Source organism: Mastigoproctus giganteus, chromosome 1 (genome assembly GCF_048544385.1).
Source record: "Mastigoproctus giganteus isolate SK-2022 chromosome 1, ASM4854438v1, whole genome shotgun sequence".
In the NCBI taxonomy this organism is placed as follows: domain Eukaryota; kingdom Metazoa; phylum Arthropoda; class Arachnida; order Uropygi; family Thelyphonidae; genus Mastigoproctus; species Mastigoproctus giganteus.
In genome coordinates, this window is record NC_143575.1 from 26,673,263 (window position 1) to 26,697,526 (window position 24,264).

Here is a 24,264-nt window from a genome sequence, read left to right on the forward strand (position 1 = left end):
TATTTGTCAGTTGTAATACGTTCAATTATAAATTTCTATAAACAACAGGAACACATTTTATATATTTTTATATTTTGCTATTATTGATTGTAGTTAGTGTTCTCCATAATTATATACAGTACCACAAGTTTCACTTGTATTGTTTATAGTCCAATGAAGTTACATTCTGGAACTGACTATGTTCCAGAATGAACCGATAACCTATGTACAGAATGTAACCCAGCCATATCACACTATTTTCTATGGAAAATGATTTCTGAGATATTGTTATTCAGCTACTTGGCGATTTACGTGAATACCTTATATCATGTAATTCAAGGGGTACCCTGTTAAGAAAAATTAAAGCACTTTTTTGGTTAGTAGCATGGGAAAGTGTACATCTTTCTTCTGAAGTGCAAACTTCTTACATTGTGATTACTGGTTAAATTTTATTACACTCTGCATTCCAGCATTTCGAAAAGGATTTCAGAAGGCACTATACCATTGTACAATGGTATAGTGCCATTGTACCACTGTACCATTGTTCAATTCTGCTTCTTTTTTTTTTTTTTTTTTTTTGGTTTTTAGGAGCATTAGCAACTAAGGCCATATTGCTCCGGGGATATGCGGTGGTCATGGGCTTGAACCCCGGTCTAATCAAGAAGCGTGTGCTACACACTGCTACTCCTGCCCACCTGGCTACGGAGGCGCCTATTCAATCCTGCTATGCAATAACACACACACACACACACAAATACACTTATGCCATACAATTTGTTTGCTGAAAAAAGTTCATAACTGCTTTATTAGAATAAAATGATTTGATACGTTTTATTCTAATTTGCTTGTTATCTTGTGACATCAAATGGGGATTGGAAAGGTGATGTTTATCCTCACGATTAAATGTAAACAACCCGTTGCAGCACAAATTTAGAGTCTAACCCTTCATAAAAGACTATCGAGTATAATAAAGTTGCATACACATGTGGGAAGCTACAATTATGTAGCTGATTGGTTCCTTATTTATATGCTATACTGAAAATTGGGTTCTCTATAAACATATCTTATTCGGGAAGCATGGGATCATTACAAGAAAATTACAATTTTGTAATTTTATTTTATTAAGTATATGAAGTATTGCTGTTTAATATATTTTTTTAAAGAATAGAATTTTATATATATAGTTGATTAAAAAAAAAGATCAGGTGAAAAATGCAATTTCTTCCATAAAAACACCTGCTTAAAAGGACATCTTTTAGTCATTGTGCATTCATGTTAAAAAAAATTGGTGGGGAGGGGATATATATATGGGAAATAAACAGTGTGTATATATATATAGGCAAAGGTATATTTTCAGTGTATTGGGTAGGGGTGATGACCTGTCAAGTATAATTACCGTGGAAAAAATTGAGAAAGCCAGCAAGGTAAAAGCAGATAACCTGAAATTAAATTCAATTAACATAAAAATAATAACGATAACAATGATGGCACCTAAAGCAGTGGGTTCTAGGGCTTTACAAACTTCTTCAAGGGGTCGGCAGCCAAAATTGTAGGAGCCACCACAATAAGCAGGGTCTCTGTTTCTGTTATGATGTATACATATGAAGCGCATACATCATAGCCAACCCAACAGAGACCAAAATGAAGAAATAAAATTCAAACATAAATAAAAATAAATATAAAATAGAGCCAATTAAATCTTGTTAAAGGAAAAATGAATGAAAGTAACTTTAGATAACGGAATAAAGTCAGGTCAACTTACTGTGTGCTTAGACCGGAATCAGTGAAATTAGCTGCGTGTAGTGATTACAGAGCAACATCGGAGACCCAAAGATGAAAGTCAATAGTTCTCTGTATGGCATATTTATATCATTCGAAGTAACCCCGAGTGGGGGGATTGAAGAAGGTAAGAAATCGTCAGTTTCGTCGGCCTCATTTTAGGAAGGATGTAGATTTACTTGAGCGTGTACAGAGAAGAGCAACAAGATTGGTGAGGGGAATGAAGTTATCCTCTTATAAAAGAGGCTTAAGTTCTGCAAATTGCAGTGGTTGGAGACTAGGCACCTGCGCGGTGATCTGATTGTGGTGTATAAGGAAGGCCTTGAATGGGTTCAGCACGCTGAATTCTGATGGGATCCTTTCACTTGTTCAGATTACGAGCCTAGGGGGGCATAAATTCAAATTACGAAAGGACAGATGTAGAATAGATGTGCGGAAATTTGCCTTTAGCCAGCGGGTGGTTAATTGCTGGAACAAACTTCCATCTGTCGTTGTGGAAGTTGATAGGTTGAATAAATTTAAGGAGGAACTGGACAGGCATTGGGAGGGAATGGTGTGATTTTTTTTTTGGCTGATGCTGCATAAGCTCATACATTTGCTTTCTTGCATCACATGCCACTACTACTACTACTAAGTCAGCACAACTGACAATATGACAATAACTAACAAGAAGATAAAAAATCAAATTGTATTATCTATTATGGAGCAAAGGCGAAGAAAGTCAGTTTATGCATCGAACTGGAAGTGACATGGGATGAGGGACTTGCCTTCCAAAGGCATTTTCAGAACACCAGATCAAAAATTCTTGCCGCCATATGGGCTGTAAGACAGGAGATAACTGGGATTCGAAACCAGTAACTAGTTGTTGTTGTTGTGTTTAACGACACATAGGCTGCTAGGGCCATATTGTGTCTTTCTAATAGTGAATATAACTATATTTTATGATATATTCCTATACGATTTAGGAAAATAAATAGTTCTTTTTCATTAGAATCATCACCCAGAATCTGTAATAAATTTATTGATGACTGTGTATTAGCTATTGATTTAAAGGTGTTTAAGCGGATATTTGGAAAGTGGGGACAGTCCACTAACAAATGGCGAATGGTCAGTTGTACTTGACAGAATGTACATTGTGGAGCGCTGTCATTAGTTAATAGATATAGGTGAGTGAGGTGAGTATGCCCAATCCTTAGCCTTCCTAAAATTATTTCATCTCGCCTGTTTTTGCTGAAGCTGGATTGCCATAGCTTTGGTTCCGGTTTGATTTGGTAGAGTTTATTTCCTGGATAACCTTTCCAGATTAATGACCAACTGTTATAACATGCTTTACGGATAATGTATTTGTAATCTGTATATGGAACTTGAAAATTCTGCAAAATGGTGGTTTCTGGTTGTTTGGCTGCATGATCCGCTCTTTCATTGCCAGCTATTCCAGAATGTCCTGGGATCCAGCAGAATGTCACAGTTTGGTTCAATTCCTTACAGGCAAGTAGCTTAGAACGAATCTGTTTTATTACAGGGTGAGAAGAGTTGTTACCACTTATTATAGCAGTGACAGCACCGAGTGAGTCGGTGTATATTAAAGTGGTCGTAATTAAAAATTCAGTTATCCGATCGAGAGCTAAATTAATAGCATAAAGCTCAGCAGTAAAGATACTGCATTCTATTGGTAATGAAACAGAAATGGTGAATGAAGGGAAGACTGCTGCAGCACCTACTCGGGTCTCAGTTTTTGATCCATCTGTATATATTTTGCAGGCCTCTGAGTTAGAAGAGTGATTTTCATGTAATTGTGCAATATTGGAGGGCGACAAGGTGTTCTTACCCCACTGTTGAAAATAATCGTCGTAATTAACAGAAATATTTGTCCAAGTCGGATCAGGAGGTGTCATGTCCTGAAATATATTGCTGATGTCTATATTCCATGCTTGAGTGAGTTCTCTAAGTCTAAGTGCAGCAGGTCGGTTTTCATTTGGCTTACTGTTGTAAAATGACTCCCATTCGGTATTATACAGATATTTCCAACTAGGGGGGGAGGGCAAACTGCGAATTTTTGCGGCAAACATCAAAAGTAATGTTTTCCTCCGAAGATGTAAAGGTGGCTCATGAGCTTCGATATAAAGGCTCTGAACAGGGGAGGTTCTGAAAGCTCCTAGAGAAACTCTCAGCGCACTGTGCTGGATCGTGTTTAATCGCTCTAAAGTAGTTCTTCTCGCAGAGTCATACACTGGAGAGCCATAGTCTAAGCAGGATCTGATGAGGGCTCGATAAAGATGGATCAGGGTATGTCGATCAGCACCCCATGATATAGATGACACACACCGGAGAATATTCAACTTTTTCAAGCAGATAGTTCTAAGATAAGCTATATGTGCTTGAAAGTTCAGTTTCTTATCAAGTACGAGGTCAAGAACACGGACAGTGTGAACAAGAGGAATTGAAATGTTATTGATCTTTAGCTCAGGATCGGGATGCAGTGACCGTAATTTGCAAAAATGAGTAGTGGTGGATTTCTGCTCAGCTAGGCGGTATCCATTACATAAGGTCCACGATTCTATTCTGGAAAGAGCAATTTTTAACTGTCTTTCAACAGTATTCATACTTTGTGACTGGCAGGATATGGTGAGGTCATCTGCATACATGTATATTTGTATGGATTTTGGAAGTTCTTCCAATATGTGGTTGACCCGAATAGCAAATAGGGTAGCACCCAGTATGGAACCCTGAGGAACACCCTCTTCTTGAATGTGAGTTGCTGATGGCATGTTTTGGTATCGGACTTGAAAGGTGCGTAACCTTAAAAAGTTCTGATGAATTGTGGAAGGTAGCCTCTCAGCCCCGACTGATGTATATCTTTAATAATACCATGACGCCAAGTGGTATCAAATGCTTTCTGAATATCTAGGTTCACCATCACCAGATGTTGTCTCGTGACAAAAGCGTTACGTATGTTAGATTCAATTTTGAGTAGTAAATCTAGGGTAGATCTGTTTTTACGGAAGCCATATTGGTGATCGGAAAGAACGTTTTGGGAGTATAGCACCCACATGAGCCTCTTATGCACCATCCTTTCAAAGATTTTGCCCAAACAGCTTGTCAAGGATATTGGTCTGTAATTCTCAACTATGGAAGGATCTTTACTTGGTTTTAGAATAGCACAAATGTAGGAATGACGCCATGAGAGAGGATATGTATTTTCTGAGAAGATCCGGTTATAAAAGAGTAATAGTATGTAGAGATCAGCTTCACATAGATTCTTCAGCATACTGTAGTGAATGCCGTCTGGTCCTGCTGCACTATTTGGAGATTTGCTCAAGGATTCTTTGAGTTCAGCTATAGAAAAGGGTTGATTATACGGAAGTGAGAGTCTAGTTGAAAAATTAAATTTATGACGTTCCTCAACAGATTTAATGCGTTGAAAGGAGGTGACATAAGAAGAGGAGGTGGAAATTTTATAGAAAGATTCTGCTAAAGCATTTGCAATGTCAGTAGAAGAGGATAGGTCCTGCCCATTCCATTGTATTATCGGGGACTGCTGGGGAGGAAATTTTCCATTGAGAGCTTGTATTTTTTTCCATATAATTCGTGTGTCAGTATTTTTGTTAATAGTTGATGCAAAGCTTATCCAGGAGTCACGTTTTGCTTTCTTCCTAATTTGCCTTGCTTTGGCTCTGAGTTTTTTGTATAAAATTAGATTGGCAGTAGTTGGGCATTTGCGGAACCGGTTCCAAGCACGGTTTTTTTCTACTTTTGCTTTAGAGCAATCCGTATTCCACCACTGGTTTTTGTGTACATGTTTGCATTGGTCTGATTTTGGGATGGAAATTTCTGCTGCATATAGGATTTGGCTGGTAATGTGGTCAGTTACGTCATCAATATGTTGATGTTGAACATATTGAGTGTCGAGAAGGACACAAGCTGAGTAGTTTACCCAGTCTGCTTTATAAAAATTCCAAGAAGTACAGCCTTTTGGACATGACACAGCCTGGGTTTCAATTGAATTGATAATAGGAAAATGGTCACTGTGCAATGGATCATTCAACACTAACCATTTCATGCTTGCAAAAAGAGATGCTGAACAGATGGACAAGTCTATGGCTGAGGTAGTACCTGTAGGTAGTTGTATATAAGTTGGAGAGCCAGAATTCAGCAGAGTCAGGTTATGGTTATCCAGGAATGATTCAATTAATTGGCCTCTCCTATCCATGGTGGAAGATCCCCACAATGGATGGTGGCCGTTGAAATCACCGAATAAGCAGACAGGAGGTGGCAGTTGTGAGATTAGATTGTCAAGTTCAGCCAGGGAGCAAGGATAATTGGGCGAGATATAAATGGATGCAAGCGTTAATGATATTCCCAATGCCATCCGAACTGCAACAACTTCTAAGGAAGTTTGTAGCTGGAGATGTCTTGACGGTATAGTAGATTTTACAAGAACAGCTACGCCCCCACGGGCAGGACCATCAGAATCTCTGTCTCGTCTAAACATGGTGTAATTTTTGAATCTGAGAGAGACTTTTGGTGATAGAAATGTTTCCTGTAAGCATACACCTACTGCATTTGTTTGAAAAAGTAAATCACTCAGGTCATCAAAATTACTACGTAATCCTCTATAATTCCATTGTATGAATTTATTCATTGTTTGGATTTGATTGAATAAGATTGATCTGACTGTTTTTTCTGAGAAGGTTTCAGTCTGCTTTGTTTTGATTTTTCATTCTTTGAAAAGGTTGGGCGTCCTGTTTCTATGGTATCATTAGCATATAATTCTAAAACTGACTCTTCATTCTCTGGTTGAATATCAATTTCCATTTTCCTATTGCATTGTTTCCCTTTTTCTTGGTCTTCAACATTTGCTGATTTTGCTGTTTCGGGCAATGATGAGATAGTATCAGTTGGGATACTAATTGGTGTGTTGTTGGTCTCATTGACTGTAAGTTTCTTTTTGGATGTTAGCAGTGCAGTTTTGGCCCAGGTGGAAAAAGAACTGCTTGGTTCTATGGAGACATTTGTTTGTGTTGCAATTGAGCGGCTACTTCTGGTCACTGATGCGTATGATCTGCTAGGCATGGTTAATAGCACTTGCTTTCTTGCTTCAGGATATGTAACTTTATGCTCCACTTTATATTTCTGGATTTTTTTTCCTGTTTTCCAGAGGTCACATGCTTTAAAAAATGCAGGGTGGCTTCCTTTACAGTTTGGGCAAGTAGGAGTGGAAACTGTACACTCTCCTTGGGAATGCTCCTTAGAGCCACAAATAGGACACACAGCATCGCCTCTGCATGCAGTCTGTGCATGGCCGTACTTCTGGCACGTAAAACAGCGAATGGGATTCGGGCTGTAAGGTCTAATCTTGCAGTTTAAATAACCTGCTTTGACAGAAGATGGAAGATTCGGAGTGCTGAACGTCAAAATAATAGACCTAGTTGGTAGTAGGTTGCCATCTTTTTTGGTCATTATTCTCCGTGCATGTGTCACCTTTTGTTCGCTAAGCTCTTGTACTATTTCTTCTTCAGAAACAGTTAATAGGTCCCATTCACTGATAACGCCTTTAGACGTGTTCAGGGTGTTATGGGGCATAACTGACACTGGAATATTGTTGAATGTTGTTAAATTTAACAATTTTTCCGAATGAGATGTTTTTGAGGTTTCAATTAAAAGGTCTCCTGATTGGAGACGCTTCACCATTTTAGGGGATCCAACAACCAATTCTAAACATTTCTGTATCAGAAAAGGCGATAGCTTGCCGACAGGTTGTGTGGACAATGAGTGCATTATAAGAAATTCTGGCATATCTGAAATCTGTTTTTCCGTCCGAAGTCTCTTCGGACGATTGGACTCGTGTTCTGAGACAGAGTTAACAACTTTGCCGCCTGTGGGCTCCAGAGACGGATATTCATTACAATCCATCGTTGCTCCTTTTAGTCCTGGAAGAGGGAAATCCTTCTCCCAGATCACCGGCCCCGCCACGTGGAGGCAGGAGCGGTGCCAACCAGTGACCAAGCGATCAGCAGAAGAGGAGAGCAGTACGTTGCTAGCGATAGCAGTGACGTTGCAAGCGGGGTTAGCAGTAACGTTGCTAGCGGTGAAGCAGTGACGTTGCTCAGCGAGGGAAGCAGTAACGTTGCGAGCGGTGGAGGGTTTATCAAAGCACTAGTACTCGCCCTAGAAAAATCGCTAGAAAATCGCACTAGAAAGATCGCTTGGGAACTATCGCTTGGCACTCGGGGCCCCAGTAACTAGTGACCCAATGTATCCAAAGATGTATCATTCCTGTATCCCTATATGCTTCGACAATTTGGTCCTCTCTCCCAAATACTTATATTAGGAAATCTCTCAACCTGGAATACCGGCTGCTCCGGTGTCACTTCACAATTTCAAAATCCGTACTGTATGCATACTTAAACTAGCTCCGTGGATTCAGACCCTATGTAACATCTGCATGCTCGCAAAACTTCTGACTGGAAGTTTAGATGTCCCTCGCCTGGCAACCCAAGGTCGCAGGTTCGAATCCCGCCTCGGGCTTGAATCAAAGTTAAAAAAAAAAAACTTTGGGAGGTGCATTATGGCCACAGAAGCCGATGCATCAACAACTAACAAAAAAAAAGATGTCTCTCAAATGGAAAATCTCGTGGTCAGGCCCCCGCCCTGGAGCCCGGCTCCACTACCTTCAATCTCCATAGCACTATTCATTACTCGGACGAATTAAGGCAGCTGTTTCCTGCCAATACTCTGGAGCTTTTAAGTCTACAAAATAGACCTGGACAGTACTGCCATGACAAAACCTACAGGAAGCTCACTGCAGGGGATCTGTACACTAAACTACATATATAAAGAAGAATGTATTTTAAGAAAGAAGAGTTTTGTTCATAGCAAAAGACTCATAGGACTGACGATATTCCATTCAGCAGAATGACTATGACATTCAATTCAGGTGTAAAATGACTGTAGTTATTCTTATTTATTTATTAATTTAAATGTTTTTTCTGATATTTTATTTTATGTAACTATATGTGTTCCTATCTAAAATGTTATGTTCGATGTATGTATGAGCCACCCTCCTAGATAACTTCTGTACATGGGTGTTTGATTAATAAACGGATAATAATAATAATGTTCTTTTATACGCACACTGCCCCTTAAAATAATATTCACTGTTGAAGCAGTGAGACCTAATTCCATGCAATAGATGACAAACTTTGTCCTGCTTCATAATTCTTAATTAATCATCTTTTCTAAATCAATTTTTTTTTCATTTCTTAGCACTGCCAGCACTTGCAAATTTCTGTTGGTCCTGTTTCCTTCAATATTGTAATAAGTAAATAGGAATGAAGAGAGGATTCTGAGAATTTATTTATGTTTTTTCTTTGATTGAAGACTTCAGTAAAGGAGAACTCATTTCACCATAATACCATAACGTAAAAACCCCACAAAATTCCAGTTATCAGTATTATGGCAAATGAAATAAGATAGGGTTTACTACCCGTTTATAATAGGTTGCACTAAGAGAAAGGCCTAATATGCCAGAAAGTGATTTTATTGTTTTATGGTCATGACCTCGAGAAATGTGTTTTAGAAAATTATCAAAGGCGTTCAAAAATTGATTCTTATAATGGATAATGATGGAAAGGTAATGCAATTTCCATTATAAAAATGATCTTTTAGCTAAAAGAGATAAACAGTTTAGTTATATAGCAAAAATTTCAACTTCCAAGGTATTGGAACCAATTACAAAAAAAAAAAAAAAAACTGTGTTATTGGGTTCACATTATGATACCTCCATTTATTCTTACGTGATGCAAAATATGTTTCCACGATATTTTTAGGTTTACACCGGCCGGCAAAAACTTACGTGAAGTCAAATTTCTGTACGTCAAATATTATGTAAGCCAGGGAGTGCCTGCACGTATATACAGGTAGACCTCATCTTGCGCTGGTCCAATTTGCAATAGCAACGATCACAGACCAGACCACAACGGCAATTTTATTTATTTATTTTGGAATTTTTTTTTTTTTTGCAATTTTTTTATAAATTGAAAGTTTAAAATCATCAGACAAAATTCATCGGCATCATACTGTGCTTTATGTATCATGCACTGTTCATGTGATTTGGGAGAATCTGAACCAATCAGCAATTAGCGCATCCATATCAAAGACAAGAAAGATTCCCGCCCTCAAAGTAGCCACTTGTGGATGCAGATGGTAAAGGTCAATGCAGTGAAGCATTCAGTTGGTTGTTTACGCTAACATTTTTTTATAATTCTGCTATTAATAAATTAAATATAATAATAGTGATAGTCGTATGCAGTTTTGCCATCGTGTTATGAAGTTTTTAATGGAATAAAGAGACGCCATACCTAGTAAAATTAGTTCATTGAATTCTAGTGTAATATTTGGAGGATGGAATCTGGTGAAAGCCACTGTAATGTGTGTAGGGCTATTAATATGCCTCCTTCGACTATTACTACAACTATGAAGAATGCTAATAAAAAAAAAAAAAAAAAAAAAAAAAAATATATATATATATATATATACAGTAAACCCCCGCTATTCACAGGGGTTACGTTCCTGAGAAATGCTGTGAATACCGAAAACGCGAATACTGAGTTATGGCTCCCATAGTAATAAAGGGGTTCCGTTCCAAAGTATGAAATATATAAGAAAAACTAGTCTAAAATTTTGTCTATGTATGTATTATATGTACCTTCATAATATGACTATGTACATAGACAGCACATAGTGAAATGCAAGCATATGGCATCAAAATGAAAATAAGAAACAATTTAATATTAAATGTAATATTTATTGGAAATTTCAAACAACTCTTTCAATCCAGCACCTTTGCTTAAGCTAAAAAACTTCTCACCAGTGCTATCACCAGTTTCGCTAAAGTTTTGATAAAGGAGTTTTGCCTTTTCACGAATGATGAGTGAACTTAACGGAATTTTATTTTGAGTTCGGTCTTCTATCCACGGATTTAAAGCCTTTTCTAATTTAACATCATGATTTACAGAGCAAATTTTTGAAGCAATTAGCACATTTTCACGGACACTACGGCGGATTTTTTCTTCCAATTCTTGATTGATCGTACCGTTGACTCATTGATTTTATGTTTTGCCACTGAGGAGACACTTTCACCATTAGAAATTTTATCTAATAACTCAATTTTATTCGCTAATGTCATCACCTTTGATCTTTTCACATTTCCCTTGTTATTCATAGCCATATTTTTGTACGGGTTAGAAAGAACTTGTCCACAATAAAGTCACTTTCTTCCATTAACACACTCGTAAAAGTCTGTTTTACACTGCAAAACGGTAAATTTATCACTTTTGTAAGCATATCAATTTATAAATTGATAAATTTATTCAATTTATAAACATATAAATTAAAAGCAAACGAGGAAACCTTCCATGGCAAGCGCATAACACATACCGAACAAGGATTAGCGAGAAACATCCACGCTCGCGATTTTGTCACACCTCTCCCCCCACCCACTGAGCGCTGTTTTGACCGGGAAAGGTAATTTTAGCCACGCCCATGTTTTTTTATGGCAGAAAATGTTCACGGCACTTTAAAATTCAAATTTTTTTAGGTTTCATTTTATATTAAATCAGCGACCACGAATAGCAGGGGTTTACTGTATATATATATATATATATATATATATATAGAGGCTCTAAGTGCATTATATTGGTTAGCTTATATGTTAAAATTGTTCCCAGGCATCCACATCACAAGGTGTAGCCACCTGCAAAACAAAAGCATAGTTGTTGACCTTGAACCTTTCGCTAGTTGTCTGCCAAGCCACGTGTCAACATGCTCATTCGCTTTGCAGTGAGGCAGATTCTCATTATCATTACCTTGTGTTTTTGAAGTTTGCAGCAAAATTACAAACAAACAAAAGAAACTAACAACAAATCAACCTCAAATTTTTACCAAAACTAAAGGAAAAAAAAAAAAACAACTGAAAGTTACGAATTATGTCAAGTTTATGGGGAAGATACTAAGTCAAGGTCTTGAATGTTTGAATGGCATAAAAGATTTTTAGAAGGAAGGAGAATGTGGACCAGGTAAGGACACTGATTTGAAGTGATTGTCTTATAAGCATTAGAATGATTGCATCAGAACTCAATAGAGACAAAGAAACAGTTAAGACAAATTTCAACTGAAAATTTAGGCAAGAGAAAAGTGCGTGCCAAGATGGTGCAAAAATTTTGAATGAAGATCAAAGAATGAGAAACTCAAAGTTTGTGAAGATGTTTTGAAAAAAAAAAATTGAAGATCCATACGTAGAGTACTGTAATTACTTTACTTATGATGAAAGTTGGCTGTTCCAGTACAACCCAGAAACTAAAAGACAATTAATGCAATGGAAGACAAAACAATCTGCAAGAATACTTCCCACCAAATCAAAACTGACTAGGCTGCATGAAAAAATTCAAGGGAAGAGACCTGAATTGTGGAAGGATGGTTGATTACTTGTCCAGCACACAACATGCTCCATTTACCATTTTCTGGCCAAAAAACAAATCCCTGTGTATGAAACATGTACCCTACTTGCCAGACCTAGCCCCTTGTGCCTTTCTGTTCCCTAAACTGAAAAGTATACTTAACGGAGCTCATTTTCAGTCTACTGAAGACATTCAAAAAAAAGTGACCTAAGTGTTTAAAAGGGATTACAGCAAGTGAGTGACTAAGGAATTTTTCTGCACTTGGAATAAATGTATGGAACAGTGTGTGCAAGCAGAAGGCAATTATTTTGAAGGGGGATAGATAACTTGTAAGGTACGAAATATTTCATTGCAATGGTCTCATTACTTAATAGCCACACCTCATATGTCAAGGTTGCCCTATATAATAATTTTTTTCTTTTTCTTCTCTCTCTCTCTCTCTCTCTCTCTCTCTCTCTCTCTCTCTCTCTCTGTTCATAAAAAAGACCAAGCACACTAGCTAGAAATTTAAAGTGGGACATACAAACCCCTGGTTTAGTGCCATGAAGGATTTGTAAAGGTTGGGTGCATGTACCTAGGAACCTTGCAATAAAGATCATATTTAAAGAGAACTGTTGTTAAGGGTAAAAAGGAAGAATTTTAATTTTTGCGTGGGAAATTACAATGGTTTGGACATTGACTTCTGTTCACTGAGAACAGTTCAAAGAAGTAATTCTAGAAGCTACCTATCTTTTTATAACTGTAAAGCACTATTTTAATGAAATTAAATATTTCATTCTTATCACTAAAAAGACCAAAAACTCAGCTGATGAAGTCAGTAACATAAATAAAATTGCATGGGATGAAAACAGGTTATCATGTATAAATTACCTAATCATGAAGTATAAATTAAACTTTAGGAAGAAATGGTAAGGTTAACTTTGAACCACACTGCTCTACTATTTAGCAGAGGTGCAATTTTGTGGTAGAATTTTTCTTAGTGTGGTCTGTGCTTGCTAACAGGAGAGAGTGCTTCTACAGGGATGGGATTCACTTAAATAGAAAACATGCAAGAATATTTGCTGATGCGATTGAGGCAGTGTTAGGTGGGTCGGAAAACTGCTAGTTTGGGAGTATACACAGACTAATAGATTAACAATAGCTGCAGGCAGAGGTGAATGTGATTCTTGCACTGCTTTCTATTGGAACGAGCAGCAGCCTGGAAAGTAAGGTGCTGGGGACTTCTGGGAGTCATCATGGAACAAGTAAAACACGGGCAGTGTTAGGGTAACTAAGAACAAGAACAGGTGCACATTAAAAATGTACACCATTATAAATGCTACTAGGAACATAGTAAATAAATTTGAGGAATCTGAAGTTCTGGTCAAGTCATCAAATGCAGATACTATATATATATATATATATATATATATACACACACACATACTCAAAAGGAAGGGGGAGGGGGTCAGCAATAGTCATCTCGTCCTGGTTTGTGGGTAAAATGGTATTGATGCAATCCTACCTGAAGGTGAGGCCATCACTGATCCTGAACCAGCAGAAAGGATAGAGGGAACAGGAAAGGAGGAGGGGGTTATAATCTTAATTTAAACTATATACTGCCGAACCTGGTTATAACAAGGAAATAATGAGATCGTGGCTGTAACGAGCAAAAAGCCATAATCATTTTAATTTATACGTATTCCCATACTGTTATAACAAGCATACTACACGAATAGACTGAAAAAATTTGGTTACTAGGTAAACATTCTTAATTGCTCAGATAGTCGAAAAAACCTAATTCTTGTAATAGACAAGAATGAAAAGGGCGACTTAGCTTTTATGACGACTAAGAATTTGGTCAACGGAACTTCTAAGAACTTTGCATGCAGATCGCATTACTGTCATTTAAAATTAAACCACTTATAAACGAACTCTTCCTTTGGAAACATATCTACTAACAAAAGAAAGTGTCTCTCGAGTAGCGAAAAGGTCGAAATTATTCATGAGTTTGAACGTGGTGCAAAAAAATGTGGAAGTGTGTAAAAAGTTTCTTTGTCCTCTTCAACAGTAATGCCATTGTGGAAGAATAAACAGATTTGGCTAAACTCCATTATTTGAGCACCACTTAGTAAGGCACTAGCTGTCGGGCCATACCTAGAGTACTGTGTACAGGTCTGGAGGCCTCATTTTAGGAAGGATGTAGAGTTGCTAGAATGAGTACAAAGAAGGGCAACAAGATTGGTGAGGGGAACAAAGGGGTGCTCTTATCAAGAAAGACTTAAAATCTGCAAACTGCTGTGCCTAGAGAGTAGGCACCTGTGAGGTGTATAAAGCCTTGAATGGGTTGAGCAAGCCGAATGCTGATGGGATTCTTCCTCTTCCTCAGATTAAAAACCTGAGGGGGGCATAGATTCAAATTGAGGAAAGACAGTTGTAGAATAGATGTGCAGAAATTTGCCTTTAGCCAGCAGGTAGTTGATTGGTGGAACAAACTTCCATCTTTTGTTGTGGAAGTTGATAGCCTTAATAAATTTAAGGCTTAGCTGGACAGGCATGTAGAATGAATGAAGGGGTGAAATGGGAATTTTTTTTTTTTTTTGCTGATTCTGCATAAGCTTGTTTTCTTGCATCGTATGCCTCTACTCATTGTAACCAAGTTCGACTATACACAATCTAAGGCAATGTGCCCAGTTAACATGGGTGGCCAATGCAACATAGAGTCAGTTTGTTGTAACTATATAATATCGGTGTGTAGATACACCATAGACAACTCTTAAGAAACTACAAAGTAGTTGTTGTAGGCATCATTTGCTCTTTCTCATATTGTGCTCTGCCTTCACGACGAGTTGCCATGATATTGCACTACCTCGATTAAGTAACGCTTCACTAATAGAGAAAACTATTGTTACTTATTCTCAGTGAGTACCACCACCACCACCACCACCCAGACATGTTTCAAGGCTATTGGCCTATCATCAGTGGGTGAGCAAGTACCCTGGTATTGCAGACATGATGACCCAGTTGTGAAGATAATCACACAATATGAGAGATGTCAAAAGGTGTATATGACAATATTTAAAATAACTAAATGCACAAGGCATAATACATTAAGAGTTTAATATCTATATAATATCGGTGTGTAGATACACCATAGACAACTCTTAAGAAACTATGGAGTAGTTGTTGTAGGCATCATTTGCTCTTTCTCATATTGTGCTCTGCCTTCACGATGATTTGCCATGATATTGCACTACCTCAAATAAGTAACGCTTCACTAATAGAGAAGACTATTGTTACTTATTCTCAGCCTTGAAACATGTCTTGGTGGTGGTACTCACTGAGAATAAGTAACAATAGTCTTCTCTATTAGTGAAGCGTTACTTATTCGAGGTAGTGCAATATCGTGGCAACTCGTCGTGAAGGCAGAGCACAATATGAGAAAGAGCAAATGATGCCTACAACAACTACTTTGTAATTTCTTAAGAGTTGTCTATGGTGTATCTACGCACCGATATTATATAGATATTAAACTCTTAATGTATTATGCCTTGTGCATTTAGTTATTTTAAAGTTTGTTGTAACATAAACACTATGATGGTCACTTAAAAAAATTTTTTTTCATATGGATGAATCTGCACTTTTTTTTGAAACACTTGTGATCATCCCACGAATCATTTCTCAACCACCAATGGCCTCCTTTATTTTTTTTCTTTTTTCCCGTAGTTTTGATATCTTGATGTAATCTTTCACCATACCCTTCACTCACTACAAAAAAGTACTGTGAAAAATATTCAAGTTGGCTGCGCATGAAAAGAATCTTCATGCTCATCTTGCAACCTAGTTTTTTTTGTTGGAACTAGTAAGCATGTTTATGCCAATCCTCTCGCAGTCCTCTTGATTTATAAAGGCTTAAAAGGTTTCTCGCAACACATAAATGCTAATAAAGTCTCCACTACTTTCAGGCACACATCAGTTGTGAAATCATCATCTTGCAATAAGCTCTCAAATTTGTGGTCTGTTGAAAACACCAGAATGGAGTTTAGCATCACTTATCTCAAGAAATTTTGAACTGTGCCAAGAACAGCCTCCCTCTTTATCTACAACTTTACAGGTAGCATCAACAGAAGAACTTTGCTTGCAGTGATAAGTGGCTTAACGAAATTAATAATGTTTATGCTTCCATGTATGAAAATAATCCTTTTTTGGCCATGTATTTCTAATCCAATGATCAGCTTTAGCCCCGCAATCTCATTTGCACCAAAAGCAAGGAAATTCTGTATAATTCAACTGCTGGCTAACAAGTATGGTTAATAACCAAATCATCACAAACTATTTGCTCATGAACACAACATTTCGCCTTTTCTAACAAGAATTTTAGATTTTAAGTTTTCTTTAAGTGCACGGAATAAGCAACTGAAATTGAGGGCAACGGGTTCCTGTCAAGTCGCAGAAGTTTTTAAGCTCATCATTGAGCTGTGAATGAAGAATCTTCATTCTGGTAAATTATGCACAACATCCAGAATTAATCAAAATGAGACTATCCACCTGCAGAGAGAAGATTTGATTTAGGTGTTTAAAGCCTTGAACAGATTGAGTAAGCCAAATGTTAAAAGGATTCTTCCACTTGCCAAGAATACACGAGGGGGCATAAATTCAAGTTGAGAAAGGATGGTTACAGGATAGATGTGCGGAAGTTTGCATTCAGCCAGTTGGTGGTCGGACATTTTTTATTGTTCCTAATGTAAAAAAAAAAAGCTTTAATACAATATACAGTACAGTACTGTACAATATAAAATTATGTGCAATTTGGCCTTTGATTTACAGATATCAGAAAGTTTGTTTTTTTATGCCGTAAATTTCACAAACACATGCTACTGAGACAGCTTGTTCTAATTTCTGTGCCACATTTAAGTTCATATGCTTTCTTTTAACTCCTCTATCACTTGATGCCATTTTAAATTGTAAGGATTACAAAATTATTTAATAAATAAAGTGACAATCCAGAAATCACAGAAACACTCTGTATACAACCTGACCACACGATAGCTTGAGGCAGACTGAGACCGAAACAAAGCAAGTCGGTAGACCTGCAGTTTAGTGTCCCGAGTCACCGCCTGCTGTTATCTGTAATCTGGAAAAACAGCTATTTGAACAAGTTTTCAGAAAGAATAAAAAACAATTTCCTGAATTTGATTATAAAAATAAAAGTAGGTAATTATGAAAACAATGGAAATAGGTAATTATTATTAATTTTTAATTAATAGTAACACTGAAGTTTTGTATAACTGAAAAAAAATAATATGGTTGAGAATAATAGCTACATTACTGTATAAATTACAGTATTTGTCCAGTCCATTAAAGCTGAAATCTGTTATATCAGGGTCCTTTAAATCAAGGGTTTACTGTATCATAAAAAGATGACTGTAAAAAGGGCTTTAAACGGCACAAAACCTATGTAACCAATATGAATAGTGTTTTTTTTTTATTTGGTTATGAATAACTATTATGGTATTATACATATTAGCAGTATCAACATGTCCACTATTTGAGTTGCTCGTAGTATGGCATTTGTTAAACTGATATAATGGGATGCTACAAATCTACTTTCTTCAAGCTATTTTAATTTATGGTGAGGTTTAAGAATTCCATAGCTGCTTTTTACAGGTAGGCTGAAAAATTTTCAATTCAGGTACAGGTTGTTCCCGATTTTACGAGTTAATTCATTCCTAGCGTGCGCTTGTAAAGCAGGAATTTATTTCCAATAGACAATGTTAAAAATAGGGGTTACGTTATCAACAATGAAATTAGCTAATTAGTTTATGTTTAAACAATGATATGAAAACATAGCCTGTAAAATCAAGCAAATTATAATAATAGAGAAATTATTTATGACTTACAAATGTTAAAGAATGTTTATTCTTCACCATCATCATCGACTAAATGCACACTCGTTTATCACTCATTATTGGCTCAGCACTCATTGGTTTGTTGCACAAGGTTTGTTATCTTCTTCAGAAATGCTTATTTCCAGGATAATCTTCTGTTTTCTTTATAAATTTCAATAGCATGCATAAGCATTTTTTAACAAAATGCACAAACTGCAACTAACATAATTTGCGTGGAGTAACAAGTTTACAAAGCTTAAAGAAAAAAAAAGGGGGAATGAAGAGAAGATTCTGAAAATTTATTTGGTTTTCTATACGATTGAAGATTTTCAGTAAAGGGGAAACACTTTTCACCAACGTAAAAAACCACACAATTCCATCTATTGATATTTTCTCAAATGCAATAACACTGAGTTTACTACCCGTTTATAATCGCTTTCAGTAACAGAAAAGCCCAATAAATCGGAAAGTGCAAATTGTTTTTATTGTTTTATGGTCGTGACCTCCAGAAATGTACTTCAGATAGAAAAATATCACAAAGCCGTTCAAAATTGGTTCTTATAACAGAACATATGATAACGATGAAAGTGTAGTCCACTTTTTAATGATTTGAATTGGTAACTAATACAATTTACACTATAAAAACGACCTTTTAGAGAGTTATATAGCAAAAATTTCAACTTCCGAGGTCGTGGAATGAATTACTAAAAAGAAATGTTATTGGGTTCACATTATATTTTCATGATACAATGGTAACGGATTAATATCATAAAGCGGAGTACACTGTATTACATAGCTACGCACATGGTTTGAAATGCAGTATTTATGGATGTATTAATGTTCATATTTTCAATTTTATTGATACTTGGGGGGAAAAAAATTGTAAACCCGGGAACTAGTAAAGCGAAAATTCATAAATCGGAAAACATTTGGTTCCGTGGAGAGACAACTTTGAGAAACAGGTACAGTGTGTTAGTTGTCTGGTGACACCAGTGGTTTCCCCATCTCCATGGAGAAACAGTTACACTGAAACCATTGAGAAAATGCTGGTAGAGGAAGATATTTCAATGACCTGCACATGCTGAAGAGCAATTACTCTTCCTTTGTATCAACAGCTCCTAGCATAAGTACCAGATAATTGTCAAGTTCTAAAAAGCAATATGTTATTTTCACAGGCATGCCTACAAAAGAATCGTTGCCACAAATCTAAATAAATGCAGGATCTTTTGTCAGGGGATCATTTTACAATGTACGTGTGATACTCAATTTGTCTGCTACGTTCTGGTTACAGACAAATGTAATACACGAAAGAGAATTCTAAACTCTTTAAATACTCATACCTGGGCTGAAAAAAACCAATGTACTCACTGTCATTATCAACATATCTTTTCCTTTAATGATTGGTATGATGTTTTTGTAAGTACAATTTTATTGGTCTTTAATTTTTTTTTCTATCAACAAGGCTTTCAGGAATGGGATACCTACATTCAATGATCATTGAATCGTGACCACCCTATCCATAGCGGATTATGCCAGCGATTCCCAAACTGTGCACAGCGGCACCCCAGGGCACAGCGGAATATTTTAAATTTTTGAGGGAAACACAGCAACACTTGACATCTGTCAGACACCATATGAACTACTAGCTCGAGGTAGTTCACATTTTCAACATTACTTATGAAGTTGTTTGGAGCTAATTGTATAATAAAGTAGTTAGATCCAAACTGTTGGGATATCAGAAAGGGGGTGTCATACAGGTATAAGCAGTGCAGAATTGGAATTTGGGCAGTACAATGTGTACAGAAAGGATAGACAGGACAGGAAGGGAGGAGGGGTTATGCTGTTAGTTAAGAAACACAAAATCTAAGGAAATGCATCCAATTGACATTGGTGGACAATGCAATGTGAGTCAGTGTGGTGTGATATTGGTTGGGAATGGGAAAATGAGAGTAGGTGTGTGTTATAGGCCTAATGACTCTGATGAGTATAATGAACAATTGTGCAGAGAAATAGAGTGGGCCAGTAAATCAGAATGTCTTATAATGGGGAATTTTAAATTTCCCAGATATTGACTGTAACTTATGGGGTGGTCACGCGCACACTAGACTAGCAAGACTTTTGTGGATTTATTGGATAACTGTTTTCTACAGCAATATGTTCGAGAGGCAACCAGAGGGAGTAATACTCTTGATCTGCTTATCAGCAGCAATTATTCATGCATTAAGAATTTGCCGATAAATGAACCATTGGGTGACAGTGATCACAGTGTACTGATGTGGGATTTACTTAAAGATGTAACTACCATCAAGGGTAAAGGGAAGGGCTTTTGCTTTCATAAAGATGACTACAGTGGTCTCAGACAGTTTTTAAATTCTATACAGTGGGGGGGTCAACTGATGATGTTACCAACGATGAATTCTAAATGTGAAGCCTTCGGGGACTTAATCTTGGAGGCTACTAGGCTGCGATTGTTCATCCTCACTTTGAAGTGTGACAATATTGTTTGTTTTCATTGACCACAGTTGCAATACTAGAAGTGATTGCATCTCGTTTTAAAGTTCCTTTTTTCAATCACAAATCCATGGTCATTTATTTTAATAATATTTTGAAATACTGATAATTATCAAAAAAAAATTATACAAGGAAGTGAGTTTAGTTATGATATCGGTTCGCTTACATCCCCTCCTTCAAACATGTGTACTCCAGGCTAAATTGCATGCGAATGCCATATTAGATCACTACATCGATACATTTTCGTAGATGTCATTACCTCTACGCATACTTCTCTATGAAAAAGCCCGCCAAAATAAAGTGTTACGTGGTCTATTTTATTATTAGTCTATGTCAGTATATTAATAACAAAAAAAAAAAAAAAGAATGTTAAAAATTATAATGACAAAAGTGGTGCGCCCTACAAATATGCAAAATTTATTCATTTTATTTTATTTTTTAAATTATTAATTATGATTTTTCACAGAACACAGTTTGGGAAACATTGGCATAGACCAATGTTTCTATTGGCTCAAAGATCTACTGGCAGCTCTTAGGAGACCATGTACACCCTGTCATGTCGCATTTTTCCCTGGATAGAAACAAGATCTTCCAAGACAATGTGCAGTGTCATTGGGCCCACACTGTGCATGAGTGGTTTGAGGAACATAGTGATGATATCACCCACTTGAATTGGCCACCAAATTCGCCTGTTCTCAATCCAATTGAACTGTTATGGCATGTTTTGGAATGAGAAGTGATGTGTATGGACAGGCAACTATCATCTATTCAGACAGAATGGCTGCAGATCCCTATGGGCATCTTCAGACATCTAGTGGAGTCGATGCCTAGACAAATGGTGGCTATTATCTGTACAAACAATGGCCCAATATGGTATTAGGTAAGTGGTCACAATCCTGTGATCACTGAGTGTATATTTTTTGAAGAACATGCCGATATTTGGAAACACCACTTGAAAATCAGCATATGATGTATTTTATGCACGTGAGTGCACCAGCCTACTTTTCCCCAGATGTTTCTGACTTTAAATACAGAGTACAATAATTTATGGACTGATTGGAAAAGCCTTGTACAATGGCCACCACATGCACCCTACCTCACGCCCTTAGATTAATTTCTGTGATCACATGATATTCATGGTTTATTCTGTATATCACCATGCAAGATAAACTGAGATAATGTATTTTGGAATCTGCTGATTGAAACCATAAGAATAGTCCTGAAATAAGGTACAACAGTCATGGTTTTGTCACGCTGAAATGAACAAAATGGCGGTCACTTTGAACAGCTGCTTTAGATGTTTTTCCTTTCAGAGGTTATTTCAGTTTCTTATTATGTTTGCAATAAATGCACCATACAAAAATGTTAACATGCACATTTTCTTTTCTTTTCATGTATACATGGTTCCATCAGACTCCCCCAACAATTAGTTATTGCTTTCACTCCTTGTACACAGGTCTAAGAGGCTGGATTTAAGTTGTCCAGGACCTCAGTACACATTTTTACAAGCCCTAAAAATAAGGTTTGGGGGGCTGGGCCAGCACTAATTGTATTGCCATTACCTTTCTGGGATTTCCTGTGAGTTTGAAGACTGAAGTAATCTTGGCACTGCACACTTAATAAATCCACCTTGTAGGGTGTGTGGCACAAAAGGTATGAATCTTTTTTTACATTTTAATCTCTCAATAACATACTCATTGGTACCATAATAACAAAAAATTTTCTTAATGCTTTGAAGATTATCATGTTTGCTATACAGTGATGCATAATTAATATTTATTATTATTATTAGCCATATGGTGCAAGGAAGCCTGAGGTTTATGCTGCACCAGCAAAAAAAAATTTCCAAGTTACCCTGAGAGAGAGAGAGAAGTAGAAAGGAATCACCAAGAAAGAGAAGCATGATGATATCCAGCTTGGGACCCTGGGTGTGCCAAGCCCATACTCACCAGATGTGAATCCCCCGGGGTATTTCACTATTCAGTTCTCTAAATGTTCAATAAGTTTTGAAAGTGAATGTGTGAGTGTGTGTGTGTGGTTGGGGATTTATTTGGCACATTAGCATCTATGGCCATAGTGCGATATATGTGTGCATGTGTGCGTACTCATGCATGCAGCACATATCTGGCTCCATTAACTTGCTCTTAACTTTTCTCATTGTATTATCAACTTTATCATCATTTTTATGTTGTATAAATGAAAAATGAAATTTACTGTATTTTATTACATATTTTATTGCGCTAATTTTTTCCCCTAACCCCCTATTTCCTATAGGATTATAATCTTGCCAAATACAATAATTATGAGAATGTACCCTTTGCAGTTGGCAAGGGATATCTGCATCTTGGTACTGAAGACTTTTGAGATGTGTTTATAAATGTATAAACATGTCTCAAAGAGAAGGAAAGTAATAAAAGGAAGAGAAGTGAAAATCTAAGCATATTATATAAGTAATGCAAAAAGCAAAAAAAAATTAAAAGTGAAATATACTGTATATACAGGTTGTTTATAAATGGTGGGAACACTTTCAGTGATTTATTGCAAAAAGTATAGGACAGATATCAGTGTCATATACATACCGTGTGAAAGAGAAAATGTCAGTTTTTTTTTTTTTTCATAACATCACTTCACAACAATTCAATGTGGGAACCACGTGTAACAATGCAAATGTTTTCAAGGAACATTCATTCCTTTCTCCAGCACTTGTGTAGCTTGGTGTTAAGGTAGGACCAAACATCATTATGGAAGTGGGGAGGGGGTCCTGTCTTGCTGGTAAATAAAGTCATCACTATCTTCCTGAACTTGAGGCATCAACCATTGCTGCATCATATTGAGGTAGGATTGCCCAGTTACAGTGGTAGAGGTACGACAGGTAATGCCAACTTGAGGTGAATGATGGAACTACACACCTCGGCAGGAACAACTGGGGAAACTTTCATGTTTTCTCTTTCACATGGTATAAGTAAATGGTATCTCTCTTACACCATGTGCAATAAATTATTGAAACTGTTCCCAACATTTATAAACACCCTGTATTTAAAAAAGTGAAATGGTGGTTATGGTATTAACATAACATGGAATAAATTTATAAATTTTTTTTGATATAGACAGCCAAGTAAGATAGAGAGGAATTAGTCAACACAAAGAACATTAATACCAAAATAATTAATTTGATAGATCATCATGGCTAATATCTTTAAGGAAGTCAAGATTTGGGACAGCATTTTGAAAATCCAGACTATAACAAAAAGGTCAAAAAGGATAAAAACAAAATTAACAAAACAAGGGAAATGAATTTTCTATCTGCAGTCATGTGGAGAGTAGCTCCAATGCACCATGGCTGTCCTGAATAGACCATGATAAAGACAAATGCAGATATTAGCCACAATGATCTATCTGTTAACTTACTTCTCCATCATGCATTTCTATATCAGAAATTTTTAATAAATTTCTTCCCATTATATTAATACTCTTAAAGACTAATTTGCTTTCAATGTATTATTTCTGAATTTTTATTTTATTGTTATTATTTTTTATTACTTATTTATTATTATAATATGCTTAAGTTTTCACTATCTTTATCCTTTTTCACTTTTCTTACTTTCTTTCATATTCCTTCCCTTAGGTCTGGCAACTTGTACATTGAGCATTATTACCTACCATTATTTTAC

At 36.6% G+C, this 24,264-nt stretch overlaps 1 protein-coding gene across 1 annotated transcript in view; it reads right to left on the minus strand.

Moving 5' to 3' along the window:
• Positions 1-24,264, minus strand: part of LOC150090659 (nuclear protein AMMECR1-like) — a 141,089-nt gene that overhangs the window by 19,221 nt on the left and 97,604 nt on the right. The gene's annotated exons all lie outside the window — the stretch shown is intronic.